The sequence below is a fragment of the Diadema antillarum genome, unplaced genomic scaffold, assembly GCF_040938485.1.
Source record: "Diadema antillarum isolate AM-2024a unplaced genomic scaffold, OU_Dant_1.0 scf00000191, whole genome shotgun sequence".
NCBI lineage: Eukaryota > Metazoa > Echinodermata > Echinoidea > Diadematoida > Diadematidae > Diadema > Diadema antillarum.
In genome coordinates this window covers 483957-503505 of record NW_027271080.1, presented here as the reverse complement: position 1 = coordinate 503505, position 19549 = coordinate 483957, and positions in this window count along the sequence as shown.

The window sequence follows — 19549 nt, the reverse complement described above, 5'->3', positions numbered from 1 at the left end:
CAGTGAACGTTGCAGTGCATTGTTTTTGCTATTATTTCCAGGCTTGTGACGGCAATATTTATGTAACCCAGTTAGAAATTATGTCTATGCGGGCAATTATTATTTGATTAGAAAGATAGAATTAGGCATAGCTTATAATGTAGAAGTGAAGTAGAATGTAATACTAGAAAATACTGTGAGTGATAATATTTTCACAATGACTCTTACCAGTATCACGAATGTGGTTGTGATAATTGTGCTGTGATTATGGTGACATTGAATAATGAAATAATGTTTTTTAAGATCAGATTTTCTAATGAAACAGGCAACGAGAATAAAATGTATGAAATTTTGACAGCAACAGCTGTTCCAATAGTTTTTGCAGTTACATAATCACTCACATGACATGTAGTTAAATTGTGAGGAATTGATATTAATGAGTATGAAATTGATAGCAGTGAATGAATTAAATAATTTAATCATTGTCGGCATATGTCCTCCTGCCTCTTTCAATGAAATGTGTTCCCATTGTGGCAATTGATAAGTGAAATCAAATCCAAGTACGAAACAAGGAATACCTGCAGAAATTAGAACTATCATTGTGATTATTACCCCCACCTACAACTGAGGGAGTTTGTTCAACCAGCGCTAACTTTATATGGTTTTATTAAAAAAAAAAAAAAAAGCTGTACCATGGCAATGCGTTGTTCAACATTGAATAAAGTTGTGTTTGGTTAATTCAAAAAATCTGTTTGTCACGTGTGTCTATATGTATCGCAAGTCAAGTGCTCAAAAACTGAGTGAATTAGATGAATAAACTGGAAAGTCCTATGATTTTTCACAAATGATGTTACCATGGCAACACACTGTTCAGTACAGTAGTAACGAAAGATGAATATACACAAGTACATAGTATAAATTTCACATGTTTCAAATTTCTAGTCAAATGCTCAAAAGCTTAGGAAGTTAGCTGAATCCAAAATATTTTTGAATGATTTTCATTCAAAATAATCTGTTACCATGGCAACACGTGTGAAAAAGAACAAAGAAGAAATTTGCACATCAGTCTATGTACTTATAAGCAGTCTTATGTGCCAGATTTCAAGTAGAATGCTCAAATACTGAAGGAGTGAACTGAATCTACATGTACACCTTTTTTTTATTATATTCATTGAAAATGCTGTTACCATGGCAACACAATGTTCTATATCTGTGAAATATGAAGTTTACACAACTTCATATCATGGTGGTCACATGTACCAAATTTCAAGCAAAATGCTCAAAAGCTGAGAGATAGCAGAATCCACAATATTTTTGTATGATTTTCATTCAAAGTCTGCTGTTACCATGGCAACGCATTGTTCAACAATGGCGAAAGATGAAGTTTCCACATCTACGCACTATGCTGGTCACATGTGTGCCAAATTTCAAGTCATATGCACAAAAATTAACAAATTTAGCGAATTCACAATTTTTGTATGCTTTTAAGTGAAAAAAATGTTGTTACCATGGCAACGCATTGTTCAACAACAACCAAAGATTAGTTTTGCACATCTACATACTGTAATGGTCACGTGCCAAATTTTTGGTCAAATGTTAAAAGAAATTAAGGAAGTTAGGTCAATTCACATATTTCTTTGTGTGATTGGTATATAGAAAAACTTGTTGTCATGGCAACAGATTTTTTTTCACACCACACATGAAAAAAAGTGTTTTGCACAACTACACATTACATTTATCTAATTCTATGCTGAATTTCAACTGCATTGCTTTAAAACTGAGGGCAGTAGTTCAATCCACAACAATTTGTATTATTTTTGTGAAAATTTGCCGTTGCCATGACAACGTATTATGCGATATTAATGAAAAAGATATCTTGCACATCTACCTTTGACAGTGGTCACATATGCCAAATTTAGGGTCAATTACTCCAAAAATGAGACAAAATTTTGATACAATGGCTCTCTCAAAAAGCTATCACATAAACTTAGGAGTGCTCCTGACCACTCCTAGATTTATGTGATAGCTTTGCCAAGTTAGGAGAGACTTTATGTGCTAGCTTTGTTCATGAAATGGTTTCTAGAAAAAGTCTCTCCTAAGTCTGAGTTTATGTGATAGCTTTATGCGATAGCTTTTTCATGAAACGGTTTTTAGCAAAGTCTCTCCTAAGTAGGACTTAGGAGAGAGAAAGTCTCTCCTAAGACTTTCATGAAACGGACCCCCGGACTTTCCAAACCACATGAATATTCATAATTACGCTGTGTACTGTACACGTACACGCACGCACCGGCAGCACTTGATTACCTCGTTTCTGATTGGTCAGTGAGGGTCGGACTTCGTCTCCGTCGCTTAGCCCAGGATTATTTTTTCGTTCTGTTTACACTCACTTGCTTGGCACCGCAATTGCGGTGCTAACCCCGCTATTTTGCAGGGCCAGATAGTACCATACTATCGGTGGGGCTAGCCCACTTTGGCAAAAACGAGTGTAAACAGAAAGTGGGCTAAGGATAGTCCCGTACCAACGGTGGGGCTAAGGCCCCCCCTTAGCCCCACCGTTGGTCCGGGGCTAAGCAAAATTTTACAAGTGTAAAAAGCCCTTATAGGGCTTTTTAATAGTCATTGTAGGTTTTCCTTTATGAACGTGTGTATGCAGCTAGTGAGTGTCATGGAGTGTGGTTTAGATGGAATCATTGGGTGTATATATTTGTCTCTGTATATCCACATGCCTGATGGCAGTGCAAGATAATGTGAATTGTGAAGGTGCACTTGAATTATGTTCGGTGTAAAGTTTGGTCCTGTACTTGGTGGTGTAAAGAAACAAAACAAAAAAACGATATATCGCTATATATACTCTCTAAAAAAAAAATCGAGTGAAAATATTCACTCTTAAAGGAGTGAATTAAAAAAGATTGAATTTAGAGTAAAATTGGAGTGAATTGTGAGTGACAATGTTCATTTTCACTCGTTTTAGAGTGACGTCAAGGATCACTCCAAAATCTTCGAGTGATCCTTGGGGTCACTCAAAAATGAGTGAAAATGAACATTTTCACTCGAAATTCACTCTAATTTCACTCTAAATTCACTCCTTTAAGAGTGAGTATTTTCACTCTATTTTTTTTAAAGAGTATATATGTATATGTTACCCTTTTGTAAATGTTAGTACAGAGAAAGCGTACAAAATGATGCCGGTTATAGGTCTAATTCTGAATTATAGTTAATGGATAACCAAATTTGAAAGGCGTGCGGCAGGACGCTCCATAGCAATGATTGGCGAAAGGTTTACGCTGCATATTTACAAATTTGGATAGAGCCAATCGTGGAAATGACCTGTATTGGTATTAATATCGTCGGGTCTATATGTTTGTTTACTTTCAAGGTTAAACCATGTTTGGCATGTACGAGACTAATCTGTCGAATACAATCAATGGCCGGGCTGTAATTCAAATGCTTGATTCTTTTTTTATATAACGCTCAACTATTTAAATAATCTGTAACTAGCATTCTGAACCAAGTAAAGATCAAAATGTTGAAAAATAAAGTTATTTCCACAATCAATATTTTCATGCTCAAAAAAGAAAAAAACTTTTCAAAATATATCAACTTTGGTTTTCAACTAAATCACTTCGATCATAAATCCTTCTAAAAATGACTATATATATATATATATATATATATATATATATATATATATATGCATACGAGTACATTAAAGAAAGCCAGCTGTTTGTATAGGTAAAAATTCAAAGAGCTGCTTAAAACAACGTCAATATAATGTGGCAAAATATTCGTTCTTCAGGACGAAAAAGTAAATTGTGTTTTCTACCGAAATTGCCTTCCTTCTCCACAACTAGCTTGCAGCCAACCTCAGTTATGTATCATACATGAAGATTTGATAAGTAAAGTCCAAATAGTTAAATTGTTGACTTTTTCAATCGCTTTATATACTTAAACTAGTAAATGTGCTCTCATGATCTGATGTATACTAACTATAGATTTGCAAATTAATCCTATCAGTTTTGTAGGGCCTACTCATTTTTCTGATCAACCACAGCATCTTCGTATATTTCAGTTGTTTGTTACCAGATGCAATGTATATGGACAAGATCTGAGGTAGTTTTCAATAAGTTCCAGCAACGCTTTCTTTGTGTGTGATAAACGCTTAGTATCTTTGGTACAATAATATTGTGGAACGAGGTCAGGGAAGACCGTTTTTTTTTTTCTATACAGATCTTTTACACCTGTACACTTCTATTTTCAAAACAGATTGTTGCAATTACCCCCAACTTGAGACATGAGAAACATGAGGACTTGAACTTAAAATATGTCAAATTTCTAAGGACATTTCAATGATCCACTGAATTGTATGACGAAGAGAAATTTTACTGCACTGAAAAGATCACTTAAAGGTCAAATTCGTTGACAACAGCAGCCTAGCGTTGTCCTCTCAAAGCAAGGCGCGTTTACGCGCTTCCAATTGTTGCGTCGTGCGTTTCCTTGCACAACGGCACATGCGCTCTTCAGTTCCCTTTGTTTATAGCAACCACAGATAGCAACATATTGTATGCTCTTACACAACACAAGTTGAATATCAGAGTGATCTTTGAGCTCTTGAACGTCAACATTGTTTTCGATTTCGAATCGATAAACCGACGAAAATGGAAGTCATCACATTGTCTACTTCACGAGAAGCGGCAAAGGGTGAGATGTAAAAGTCGTGAAAAATACATGGATAAACAATACGCCAAATTTAGCTGAAAATATCTGATAATTACATGTATAATAAGATTGTATAGCCGCAACAATGCACATTATCTACAGTCTGCAGTATGCGCGATTCCTTCTCTCCCTAGCTGCTTACATCGCCTATTAACTCTCATATCTTGACTCTTCTCTATGTCTCCTCCGTCGTGTGTCACTAGTCGTTTATCATCTTGTCTGTTTCCGTACTATCTATATGGTAACGACATAATAATTATCGTATATTCTGTTTTAATCTCGGATGTGAAACAGATCCTGGATTGAGCACTGGATCCCGGATATTGCCGCCACTCGATTTCGACACCATCGTTGATTTCGATGCGCCGATCGCAGTAGAATTTGGCGCGATTAATAATAATAGTGAGACTCTTGTAGAGCGCACATTTCTACCTAAAAAAGATACTCAAGGCGCTATAGAACAGAGTACAGACTGTACATATTGTGTCACGTTACAACAGTATCACAGAAAATAATAAGACAATAAACCAACAAACAATATATACGTACACATACATTACATACAGGCATACAATATTGTCAATTCAAATTAAAAATATACGTCTTGAGATTCTTTTTGAAACTATCAATGGAAGATGCTTCTCTAAGAGATTTTGGTAGGCCATTCCATAGTTTTGGGCCCATATATGAAAAAGCCCGATCCCCCCAATTATGCTTGATTCGAGGTACCTGTAATTTTAGCGAGTTTGATGAACGTAGATTACGTGGTGGTTGGTGAAGATGAAGAGTATTTTGAAGGTAGACAGGGGCAAATTTGCGCAATGTACGGTAAACAAGAAGAAGAATCTTGAAGTTAATACGTTTTTCAACAGGAAGCCAGTGTAGGGACCGAAGTATTGGGGTAGTATGCACAGTTTTCTTCTTGAAAGTAAGTAATCTAGCGGCACAATTCTGAAGACGTTGCAGTTTACTGAGTTCTTTTTGTGGAAGACTGCAAAACAGAGAATTGCAGAAATCTAGACGAGACGAAATAAGAGCATGCATCAGTTTTTCTGCTGCTGATCTAGTTAAATATCTCCGAATTGAGCCCAGGTTACGCAAATGAAATCTTACAGATTGGGATACATATGAAATGTGGTCTTTGAATGTCAGATTTGCATCATAAACAACACCAAGATTACGAACTTTGTTCGAAGGCTTGATATTACTATTGCCGATTCTAACAAAACATGTATCAGAATTCACCTTAGACAACATCTGTTTGGATCCTATCAGAATAAATTCTGACTTACTGTCATTAAATTTGAGACCATTTCTTTCCATCCATGCCTTAACATCATCAATACATAATTCCAATCGTTTTACAGCTTCAGTGAGTTCAGTCCTGGTTGGTGAAAAGGATACAAATATTTGTATATCATCTGCATAACAGTGATACTGAATGTCGTGTCTTTCAAAAATGTGTCTAATCCTTGAAAGATATAGTGAGAATAGAAGTGGTCCACCTACAGACCCTTGCGGGACTCCGCAAGTAAGTGCAGCCGGATCAGAGTTACTGTCATTGATCTTAACATATTGTGAACGGCTGGCAAGGTAAGATTGAAACCACTCTAATGCAAGTCCTGTGACACCAACAGATCTGAGAGTCTGGGTGAGAATGGAATGGTCAACAGTATCAAAAGCTGCCGACATATCAAGTAAAACAACAGCAGTGATATTCCCAGCATCCATTTGTCTCAAACATTGATCAGTTAGGTCAGTAAGTAATGTCTCTACACTATGATCAGGGCGATACGCTGATTGGTGGCTATCAAGAAAATCATTCTCCTGCAAGTAGTCTCGTAGGCGTGAAAAGGAAACACGTTCCATAACTTTGCTAACAAATGGCAGGTTTGAAATTGGTCGATAATTGTTTAACATGTTCTTATCTAAATGAGGTCTTTTGAGGGTTGGAAATATCACCGCTGTTTTCAATTCATTTGGCACAACACCTGCTGCAAAACTGCCATTTATTATGCTCGTAATGGCAGGGGCAGTCACTGATACACATTTTTTTATCAGATCCGTACAAAAAGGGTCTAATTCACATGACTTATTTGGAGACTTCATAATCATATTCTTAACCTCAGGTACAGACGTTGGATTTAGTGAGTCTAATTTTGAAGTAGTTGCAACTTCAGCTTCACTTTTAACCACACTGACACATGGTAAGGATAAGCGTATATTCGCTATCTTATCAACGAAAAACCGATTAAACTCGTTAGCCAACTCTTTGTCAGAATCATGCTCAGGTAGAGGGGATTTTTGTTTTCTGCCAAGAAGCTTGTTTACAACCTGAAAGAGTTTCTTCGTGTCTTTACCACAGTCATTAACTTGTTTAGAGTGATATTCAGTTTTCGCTTTCCTGAGTAGTGAACGGACATACTGACGTTGTTTACAATACAACTGCCTATCAATCTCTAACAACGATTTCCTCCATTTTCTTTCTAATTGCCTTCGACGCAGTTTCGCACTTGTAATTTCTTCATTGTACCATTGAGTGTTTGGGCGAAGGGTAATACAGCGCTTCTGGATAGGGGCGTACTTGTCCAGAACCATCGACAAAGTAGAGTTATAATTGCTAATAGCTTTTTCAACATTTTCAGCACTTGAGCAGATAAAAGGCAGAGATTCCATCATCGGATCTTCACGCAGCATACCAACGTTGATTGATCGCACTTTCCGGGTTGATATCATTTTCTTGTAGGAGATTTTGACAGGAGTGTTGATTTCACACATTATGGCAGCGTGGTCAGAGATGCCCTCACAGACCCTGATATTTTGGACGGTTGTCACATCATCTTGCCTTGTCATGAGCAAATCAAGTATATGCCCTCGGGAATGGGTGGCTTCTTGTATATGCTGCTGAAGATTATGACTAGCCATCAGATCTGTGAACTTCTTGGTATTAGGCGAAGGTAGATCCATCTGAATGTTGAAATCACCTGATACTATGAGGTCACTTCTCCGTGGAAGTTGTTCATCCAGAAGAGTAGAAAATTCTTCAAGGAATTCATTGAATTGGTTTGGATTAGGCGGTCTATATACTATCATTAGGTGAACATTCCTTGTCTTATGCAGAATTTCAATCTGGATCAACTCGAAGGTGTTATAGTTGCATGAAGCTGGGCCGAAACGGTGCAAGCCGAGCTGGGGGACCCGGCACCCTTGACAGAGCGGGAGATTGAAGAGAGGTAAGAAATTGAAGGTATGCTGTAATTAGTTAAAAATTAATAAATAATTGAAATTATGTTTGTGTGGGTACATAATCGTGAAATTAAACAACAATGTGTAAACAGTCTTGGTTCATATAACGTGCACCTATTATCGTGTTGTATTTGAAGGTTATGTTAATGACTCAGTAAATAATAAATTGATTTCTTTTGCCACTTTACATTCGAATGTTGGAAGACATGTTAGTTATTATCGAACCAGGTATAGCAGCATTTTCTTTTTCTTCTTCATGTATGATTTTATCTTCATAATTTTGTTACTTTGTGTTTTGAAATTTCTTACAAATATCTCATCCCGACAGAGTTAAAACAGAATTCCCATGTCATTTCATTGTTATCCAAAGTCTGAGAAAACTGGCTGAGGCGGACTGGCCGAACGGGGTTGCGCAAAAAGATTTCCATTCTTCCAAGATTCGAAAAAGGAAATGCAGGAAGCAGCAAAAGGTACAGCATTTAACATGCTTTAAAGGTTAATGAACAGATATTAATATAAGGAGAAAAAATACTCCATCATTGAAAGTCAAAGTCACTTCACCTTTAAACAATTTCTAATTCACTCTGTGAATACCGACCTACACAATTTGAATACTGATTGCATTATGTCGTACTGTTAATAACTGCATGAAATAAGATATCCTTGCATATGTCTTTCAGATTTTTATAGTTTGCCTATGAAACCGTGTAAAAGACGAAAAGTTGGGGCTTGAATCTCACTAAGAATTCTTTAACCAATGTTAACAACGTCCATTGAAACACCTACAAATGTGAAAGTGAAATTCACCATAAACTGATTGATTTCATATTGCCCCTTTATCAACAGTGCCCTCCCCGCCTTCGGCCTCCTGATAATCACACCTATTTCCATCAAAATGAAATCATCAGTCAGAAGGCCCGAAAACAGTCCAAAATTTCTCGACCGAATAAAACCGCTACCAATTTGCCAACTGAGACAAATCCTCTACCAAGGACTGGATCTGGCATACTGCCGCCAGTCGATTTTAACGCCATCATGGACTTCGATGCGCCGATCTCACCAGAGTTGGGCGCCATTAGCTGGGCCAAGACGGTGCAGGCCGAGCTTGGAGACCCGGTACCCCTGACCAAGAAGGAGATTGAAGAGAGGTAAGAATCACGGAGGATATTGCATTTCGTGTTTTGTTTTCAATCATATATTTGATAATTAAATGTGTTTGATAACTCTTTGCTATTACTTGTCCAATGAGCATTGGATCCCCGATTGCTTAGCCCAGAAGACAATATGAAAATACTATTTTTTTTTGTTTGTTTGTTTTTCATGCAACAACTCATCAAGTTTTTACTACATGTTTATCTGCTTGTTTTTAACAGTCTGAGAAAAGTAGCCGAGCTGAACTGGCCAACTGATGCTTTGTCGAAGGACGTCAACTCTTCGGAAATTCAGAAACGCAAATACAGGAAAGAATATAAGGTAAGATGCATGAAAGAACAGAGAGAGGGAGACAAAAAAAAAATCATAGTGCTCCTTTGCTCAGACCCCTATACTTACATTCATTTACTTCTGGCTATTTGTAACCTTTCCATGTAACGCCTGATTATAATAGTTATTACTGTTGGGAAGGCCTCAATTTGCTCGACAAACTGTGGATTAGAAAAAAGTACCAGCATTGCGTGATGATTTTCATGAGGGAAAAAAAAAAGAATGTGAAGTTGAAATTAATCATACAACATTAACCACGTTCTACGTTTCATCTTCATCGACAGCGCCCTCCCCGTCGACGGACTGTTGGAAATCACAAATACTCAGATCAAAATTCAATCATCTTTCGGAAGGACCGACAACAGCCCAACATATCTCAACCGGGGATTAAATCGGGGAGAAATAATAAAAACGCGAAGTGTCTGGACTCCTCAACCCAGAAAGAGTCTAAGTCTCCAACGACTTCTCCTTCTCCTTGGGAAAGGAACGAGACTGAAATCAAGCACGAGTCGGGAGACGCGAGTCGACATCGAGATCGGAGAAGGAAGATGAAGACTCGGAAAGAGAAGGAGATCTCCAGCACAGACTCTCAAACAAAGCAGATAAGCAACGAGCAAAGACAATGTGGAGAGATTGAAAGAGAAGTCGTAGTGGAAAAGACGACAAAGGGAAGGAGGAGGAAGGTACGGCCACACAATACACCTGATGCAGAACAATTAAAAGAACAGGGCTTCTCGTTCCCGCAGAAGGAAAGTGGACCTCAAACTGTTCGAAGCTTATGGCAAGATGTCAGGACACCTAAAATGCATGGAATGCGCAAAATGAAATCCGCTTCTAATAATAATGGCAATCACATCGGACACTGGGCAGATGACGTCACAAACGTCAGCACAAATCACTTTCACTCATTAGAGCTCCTTGTCCAATCAGAGCACTCTCCGTACGAGAATGTGATTCAGATGGACCCCTTGCATCGTGTGTTCTATGATTTAGGCTTTAGTCATCCCACGCCCACACCTTATGGGGATCGTTGGGTGAAAACTAATCAATAAAGCAGGAGCATTGATTTAGGGACCACAATATTGGAAAAACAAACAAACAAACAAACAAACACACAAACAAACAAACAAACATCATTTCTTAATGATGCTTGAATTTAACGGGGAGGGGGGGGGGGGCTTGGCTGGTTGATCTGGTTCTTTGGACAGCTGTTGGACGCAATATCGGAATGCATTCGATATACCTAATAAAAAAAAATGGCACTGCAAAATTTTAGAGTTGCATCAAAATGACACCTTCGATCACGGCGAATTTGTATATACGGCATCAAATTAATGTTAACAATATACTGGGGAGGGGTGCATATTGCCAATGAATATTGTTTAGACAATAAAAAAGGGGGAATAAACTGGTCATTGAGCTATTTTCAAGGTTTCCATAACCGTTCATGTAATAAAAAAAAAAATACCCGCCTGCTTACCGGACTGATTGTATAAAACCGCAAACATACAAATAAAACACAACTATTATGCACTTAAGTACATGCATCGTGACTCTGAAATTCGTTCTAGAGAATTCAACTGTCGCCTGTCACTTTGGTTTTGCATAAGGAAAGTGTAAGAGATGTGAAGTATAAGAATAACTGATGGGAGCGGGAGAGATGAGAGAGAGAAAACAGAAATGAGAACGGGCGTGGAGACGGTAACCATAGTAACAGAGAATGAACGAAATGAAGATGGGGGAGGGAAGGGGTGGGAAGGGGTGGGAGTGAGGGATAGATGGGGGGGGGGCAGACAGACGAAGAAAGGTAGAGTATGACCATCAATAATGGCTGAGGGTTGGAAAGAAATTATGTACAACTGCTAGTACGAATAGGCTGTCCCTTTGTCACGTTTATGTAATTTCTTTTGTATTGCTTTCAGAATGGGATAGATTTTTCATCTGTAAAACAAAAATTCAAAATCAGGACAAGACTGGTCACTTTCAAGGCTCTACTAAATTCACTCTAGTGTCCATGCAATCCTGTCTTCCAGTAAATCTCACAACGCAAACTGTGCACCACACAATGTCGACCGATGCATACAACTTCAATGCCCGCTCCTTTGGGGACCCCCCCCCCCCCCAAAAAAAAAAAAAAAAAAAAAAAAAGAAAAAAGAAAAAAGAAAGAGAGAAGCATAACCTCCCCAAACAAACAAACAAACAAAACAAACACACACACAGCATACACAAAAGCTCAAAACAAAATGTTGCACACCCCAAGTGTCGAATATTGCTTGAGTCAAAGCACTTTCTCCATTCCTGAATAACTTGGACTCTCACGTCCACTCATGAATCATACATTAACTTTCAATCGGGACGGCTGGCGTCACTCACGGTTATACAGGTCACGTGACACACTCATTCGAGTCACGTGACATAACTGAAACATATTGCAGTATACTCGTTGCACTTGCCTGTATCCATCTCATTCACCACACTTTTAAAGTCAAGTAACACACTCAACAGAGGCATAATTGATAGATTTGTAATAAACTTTTATTTCAACAACGATCATTTTACATCAAGAAGTGAAATGAGAGCTCATGGCATTATAACACAAAATGTCATATTCATGTACATGTGTATCTCCTTCATAACATTACGAAAAGCTACAATCAAAAGAATAGGGCTGTCTTGTCGTGATTTAGAATGAAGCATTTGACCATTGGAGAGACTGCATTGATAAGATTAATCCATTTTGAACAGAAAACAACAAAAAAATACAAAAAATGCCTATATGATTTCAGAAAATTTCAAATGCATTATCAAAACTAGAAATGTTGCTATGGCGACTGGTATGCCTCCGCCATAATGCATGATTCTCCTAATAGGTCTATAGTACATGTGGACAATGTGTGATTACATTTTCACAAAATTGGCAAAATATTAAAATGACATGTTTGTCACAAATGTATTGAATGTTTACCTTCCTTGACCTATATTTAATTGGATGAATAGGAGATCATGTATTTGGGGATTTAAGAACTTTAACTTGACTTTGACCATTTCATAAGTTTATGCACTGAGTAATTTTCAAGGTATGGAGAAAAAGCGCAATTTCTGTCTTGAACAGTAAATTTTTATCATTTTCATCTGGCCTTTGATTTATAAGAGAAGCACTGTCAGGCAGAACATAACATAAATTCAGCATGTACTAAGTTTCAAGATAACTTGAGCCACTTCCGAGATATGGAGAAAAAAGTAAGTTCAGCACTTTCACTTGATCTTTGACCTTTTGACCTTTGACCTTCTTGGCAAAAAAAAAAAATCCCAGAGAATCTCTATTGGGTTAGACATGCATACATCAAGTTTAAAAAAAAATATCCTGCTGGCATTGCAAATATAAGGAAAATATTAAGATTTTGAAGTATTGCCCTTGACCTTTGACCCCTGACCTTTGACCCCATGAACCCTAAATTCCCTAGATAACCACTGCCAGTCAGTAGATGCATATACACTATGTTCCATGAAGATACCTTGAACAATTTCCAAGATAGAGAAAAAAGTGAAATTTTAACATTTTACTTGACCTTTTGACCTTTGACCTTTTGACCTCATGACCCCAAACTTTCACCAGAGAATCTTAATTAGGTAGTACATGTATACACTAAGTTTCAAGAAAATATCTTCAGGCATTGCATAGATATGGGGGAAATAGTAAAATTTTAAGCATTTGACCTTGACCTTTTGACCTTTGACCTTGAGCATGTGCACCCAAAAGTTGATAGGCACAACTTCACCCCCTAATACACATACATGCCAAGTTTCATTAGGATACCTCAAAAGGTTTTGGTAGTTACCCTGTCCACAAAATTCATTACGGACGGACGGAAGGACGGACGGACGGACGGACGGACGGACGCGGACAACCCGAAAACATAATGCCTCCGGCACCACTTCGTGGCGGAAGCATAAAAATGTGCTCTGCCCAAAAGTGCATATGTAGTCAAGCAGTGTGATATACATGACAGCATAAAAACCTACTAAAAAAAACAAAGAGTGCGAGTCGATCTGTGCTTCAATTTTGCAACACACGTCCAATTCTCCGACATGACCACCTTTTAATCACTGAGAATCGAAATGAGGTACATACTGTATACACTCTATGAGTTATCTCAAAACTTCTCTTTGGCAATAAAGAGGAGAATTTGACAGTGCACAGATTAATATGAACCTGCGGGGACATAGGCAGAGTATAATGTTGTATTCAAGAGGAGAAGCTAATGAAAGTCTTGAGGTCAAGGGGTTGGAGCACACCGGGGTTTAATACTCAGAATTAAATTGGCAATGAAGTGTTAAAAGAGAGTGCAAAGGTACTGGAAAGAACCAAGCCTCTAGTCAGAGGATTTAGTTCATCACAGTGAGAAGAAAGTTTCAATATTATAGATGGAACTTCCCAGGTATGCTCCTACATTCGACTCAAAATCTTCTCCATTGTTATTAATATCATCCTTTCATTTAAAAAAAACAGTGGTATCCCCCTAAGAAAACGTCAACAGGATATATTTATCATACAATGGTAGTAAACTCATTTTGAGCTCCACACAGGATTAATGTATTTAAAATCTATGCCTTCAGTTCCATCTCTTTAATTTTTCTCCAAACCACACTTGGCTATCAAAGTAAAAAAGCAATAAATATATCAGCAGCATAATACACTTCTAATACTTTTTGAACTGATTAAAAATACACTGTCAGTCGTATCTCTAATCTTTATAGCATGGTAAGGTGTATGTAGACTAATTTCAACAGCACAGCAGTCTGGCAACAAAACATCAGAATTGTTCGATACTTTAAAACTATGTTAGGTTTAAATTGTTCTGAATCAAACCACTCAGAATAAAAACTGCATAAGTCATACTTTCATGTATCAAATTCGTCATTACTTTGATGCCCTAGCGAACCCATATCTGCAAGACTTTTGCCATATGGAGGAGTATTTATAGTTCCATTATGATTCTGAAGCACAATCTGATATAACTGTAGAGAAGCCTGGGTAGAATCTTATCTCTTCGGATTAAAATACAAAATGTTGTACACCCGTAATTGGCAAGCCTTAGAGCCTTTGTTTGAAAAGGCAACCATGTTGCTGTTAGCAATGAAATTGTAATCAGTAGGGCTCGCCGTTCGATAGTTGCACTCTTCCTCTTGCGATGACTGTCTATTCGCTTCACTTTCACTTATTTGACAAAGGCCAGGACCAGCACCATCTACAATCAGAACATGCAGAGTCTGGCCAACTCTCTGCTTCGGTGGGAAGCACGATGGCAGCAGGATGCTGTGTTAGGCAAGCATGTACAAAAATGTAAGAAAGGAATGTACGCCGTGTTACAGCCAGCTGATACCGAGTTGGCCAAACTCTGTGTACAAGAAGATAGATGGCTCTGGCTAGGACCAACTCAGAATGCTTGGAAGCAAGCAGAAAAAAGTGCACTGCCTGAGTGAGATTAACCTATGTTTAGAAAAACAAAACAAAACAACAAAGGGAAAAAGCCTACAGCAATCTTAGATGTGCAACAAACTTTGAGCAGCTGTGCCAGAAACTACAGCTGTATTACATTCGTGAATAGTTTAAAAAAAAACCCAAACAAACAAAAAAACACGTAGCATCACCCACAAAGCTGTAGAACGTATGGTGAGGCTAATATGTGTACTCTTGATTAGATTAGTGATAATAACAAAAATAACAAACCAGAAAACCTTTCTTTACAGCAAAGTTCAGTCTTAGAATGCCAACGATGAAACAATTCTTACCCTTAAACCATTGTGCTAGTAAGTTACAAGAACAGTGGTTTAGAACATTGACAGTGAGTCCCCTTTACTGTGTCTGCCTTTAACTGTCCCTCTTAATTCTTTTCTTTACATAAAAATGACTGATAAAGGCCTACAAGCATACATACCGTATATAGACAATTGAACATTGAGCAAGTTTACGTGTACATATGAAAATACTACTCCTGGTTAGCAATTCACAGGAATATACATGACACTATTAGCAGCTAGATAGATATGAATTTTTTGTTTTTTGATTTATACTTATCACAGCATGTACTGATTTATACAATCGACAATGTCATACTAATTTTTCATTATCAGACCACTGCATGGAAAGTTGAGTTTGCTGCACGAAGTTATATTCCTTTTAATACACATATCTCGATATATATATATACACATTTCATTTTCACCATGTTTTAGCACTTCTGTTCAAGCATCTCATACTGAGGAAAAACATACATGCAATATCACTATAAAACATAAATGAAGGAACATACATGTATAATACTCTAGTACCATAATACATTGTACATCATTGCGATCCTTAACAATATCTCAGTCTTCAAAGTTCAGATAGAAAAATCAAAAATAATCAGACAAAGGGCATAGTATCTAGAAATACATACATGTCCTTCAAGATGACATTTAAGAAGATTGCTCAATAATTCTTTGTATACCGATGAAATATAAGGCAAAATGCATACGAAATCAACAGAATGGAAGGTCATCCAAAAAACATGTTGAGAGACGCTGAATAGATATCAATACACCAAACACCTAACACCAACACCAGTCTGAACACATTCTGACAACAACTGCGGCTGATCTACACAGGGACAAATGACAAAGAATGTTGTACATTACAGAATCTGATGGAGGCAGAGGGACTGTGGGTCATCTTCCACAACTTCTGCCCGAGCGAAAAAAAAAAAAGGTTCAGGTAATAACCAGTATCTGTGACCTACTAACACAGGAGTGGTTTATGGACGATGTTTATATCAAAACCCCAAATGAAGGTTTCCTGTTAGTTTACAGGTTACCTTTTTTTTTTCCCCTCAGCCTTTTGCCTGTTCAGACAGGCAAATGAGCAAGAGTCAAGATTTCGAGCCAGAAGTTAATCTTTAACCACCAGCATTTAAACTCCCAATGATCTTGATCTGGTTGTGGGAGAGAGAGAGGTTGGGGGGGGGGGGGTGCAAGTAATGAGCATAATTAAACAAGCCATTCACACATAGGTACTCATCCTGATTTATCTGCACAGTACATACTTTTACACTGAACCTTGAAGTCTGTGCAGATGCATCTGTTTAAATCGATACACCAGTTATCAAAACGGTCCATAATGCATTGTGCAGTGACTGTAAAATCTGTAGATGCTCCAGATGGCCAGGAACTTTGCATAAAAAAAAACATGGACTTGCATGAATGGGGCAAGTCAAAGGGTCAACTTTAACCCATTGAGGAGGGACTGACTTTCCTATAACACGCATTTCCCCATACACACCTGCCCATGTATTCTTGGGACTCGTCTTCAACGGGTTAATACCAGGATCCCAAACTCGCTTAGCATTACCTCTGCAAGTGATTGCCCACATGTGATAAGAAAGTTAAAAAGCAACCTCTACCTGAATGGTCATTTCAATTGCGAAAAGGCAAGACAGACGACTTCGCTCTTCCATAAATACGGTAAAAAATTGCAAAATCACATTAGGCAAGGCATCAATCACCCGATTCAAATCGATCATGCTGGCCAGTTAAAACATATGCTCTATTCTAAAACAACGATACAGAAATCAAAGTACAACCCCTCTCTCCTTGTAAATGCCCGAGTGATCAACGCCTAGATTTGTACAGAATGAGAGGCAATGTAGTTGCCTCATATCTAGTAAAATGGTGCTAAACACATCGCTGCTTTTACAAACAGAAGAAAGCGCAGAAAAAAGCTTTATATCATTTGTCCAAGGACAGGACTAGTTTAACCAATCAAGTCCCTAGTCTCAATTTGTGTGGCTTTGTGCTGAATCTTTATACTACACGGTTTGAATTGACCTGTCCATGTTTCACAAGAGCTAAGAAATTCTCTGTCATTTGAACCCACTTTTTTTTTTCTTGGAACATATGTAACTGTTTTGGTTGCAAAATTGCCAATAACCTCTTCTATTTGCTAAATTAAAGTTCAGTTCAGTTTTTCAATATGACAGAATTTTAATAGCAAAGACTAGTGTCGGCATAAAGGTATGAATACATCAATTCACGATGTCAAATCTTTAACAGATCCACATATTGGCACCACACCTTTAAAGATTGAAGTTCCTATATCTCTCTAAAATTGAAAAATCTCTGAGAAATATCATCCTGGCATTTGGCACATTCAGTGACATTACCAAGTTCCATCTCATATTTCTCCCATGTCTAATATACAGGGAAATCTAGAGATGCAAGTTCAATGGTGACAAGATGGTAAATTCTGGAGAAAAAAAAATCCCCCTAGGACTTCATACACTAAATTTGATGCTGCTTTACTGGTCACACTTGTAGATATTGATACCATTCATCGAAAGTACGCCATACTGTCTTTTCTATTTACCAAGTCTTCCACACAAATATGCCATTTCACAAACAGTTTTCAAGGCACATGATATCAACGTTTGTAGAGAGATAAATATGAGGAAACACAATCATCCTTTGCCAGCAGGTGAATTCACTGCCGACAATGGGTACAAACTTGAAGCTGTGCGCATTATTAAAACATGAATTATGGACGGATTCATAACCATGTTTCACTCAAAGCAGGCCTTGAATCAGTCACAGAATTGTGTAGATTGCCAGGAGAGAGCTTTGAGCCTATCTACTTTGTGTACAATACAAAGCTGGACATCATTGCCATGTTGTGCGCCTGATATGATCAGAGGTAGAGAACAAAACTTTTCCCGGCAAAGTGCTTTCTCAAAAAGATAAGCCTAACTGAAAATTAACAAGTACCCGGTAAATGACCAACTGGTATGTGTTTGGATGAAGAACAAGGCTTATTCCTTGAGCATCAAACCATAATAACGCCTTTTGTACAATGTAGGTGCAACTACTTTGCTGACAAGTGAAATACTTTTTTCCAGGAGAAATGCATGTATTCCACAAAACAGAAACTGTGATTTCTCAAAGCTGCTTGTAAATCTATGAAGTGCAGCAGTTAGCTGGAACACATGTTCACACTGTCAACTGCAAGGAGGACGATCAAGGAAAGTTGCCACTCAGAAGGCGAGAATTCCTTCAAACTTCCATCAGTTTACTACAGCAGGTGTCGTTCACATCAGATGATACTGGGCAAGGATTACATGCCATTTGGGCAGCTGCAGTTTTTCATCATCACCAACACAAAGAGCTTTGATTGGCAAAACTAACAGTGGCAGGCTTGCATTCGCATGCACAGGTAGCTCTCTGGCTGGCCAAGTGTGCACTTTGCAAATTCTTTACAGTACTGCTGCAGAAAAGCCACACTAGTTGCACACATCCAAGAGATCTGGGTGTAATATGTACTCTAGAAGCTGTTATTTTCATGTACAGATATTTTTGTGAATGAGGAGGTCACAGACAATTTTGCGAGATGTTTTTCCAAATTGACACTGAGACTATTGTCAGTGAGCTATGTCCCTATTACCTAAGCGCAAAAGCGACATTTTTGTGTGTTGTTAAATTTGCAATCCAACAAGGTTTCACAAAATTCAGGAAATTTGAACCCTCACAACTAATACACAGTAAACCCCATGCATCTTTCCCTGCATTGTCAATAAGAGTATAATAACATATGAAAATAAGATATAGAGATGTAATAAAATTCCCCAACTAGATACTGGTACACATTGCAAGTCTTTATTCCCAATACAATTTTTTTTTCTTCAAATCACTGAAATAAATCCACTATTACACAGCAATATAACTTAAATAGCTAACAGGTGATCTGACCTGATATAGTGCCACCTACTGGTCTCTTTCTGAAAACCCAGCCACACAACCCCCCCCCCCCTCTTCCTGGGATAAACTACATGGACTGCCTTCCACAGATGGCTGACAGAAATTCTGTTCCATCTTTCTGAATATTAGCTAAAACGATGCAAACATTCGTAGCACACCTTTTGGTTCAACCACCAACCCAAAGTGACATAATTGCATTGACAAACTCACTCATAATTACAATGTATGTGTTCTAATGTGATTTTCAGAGTGTAAACGCTCCACAGACACTGAGTCCCATGTAAAGCCTAAAGTGTTTTAGACTCTTACATGGAATAGTTCCCACAATGTGTACTCAAT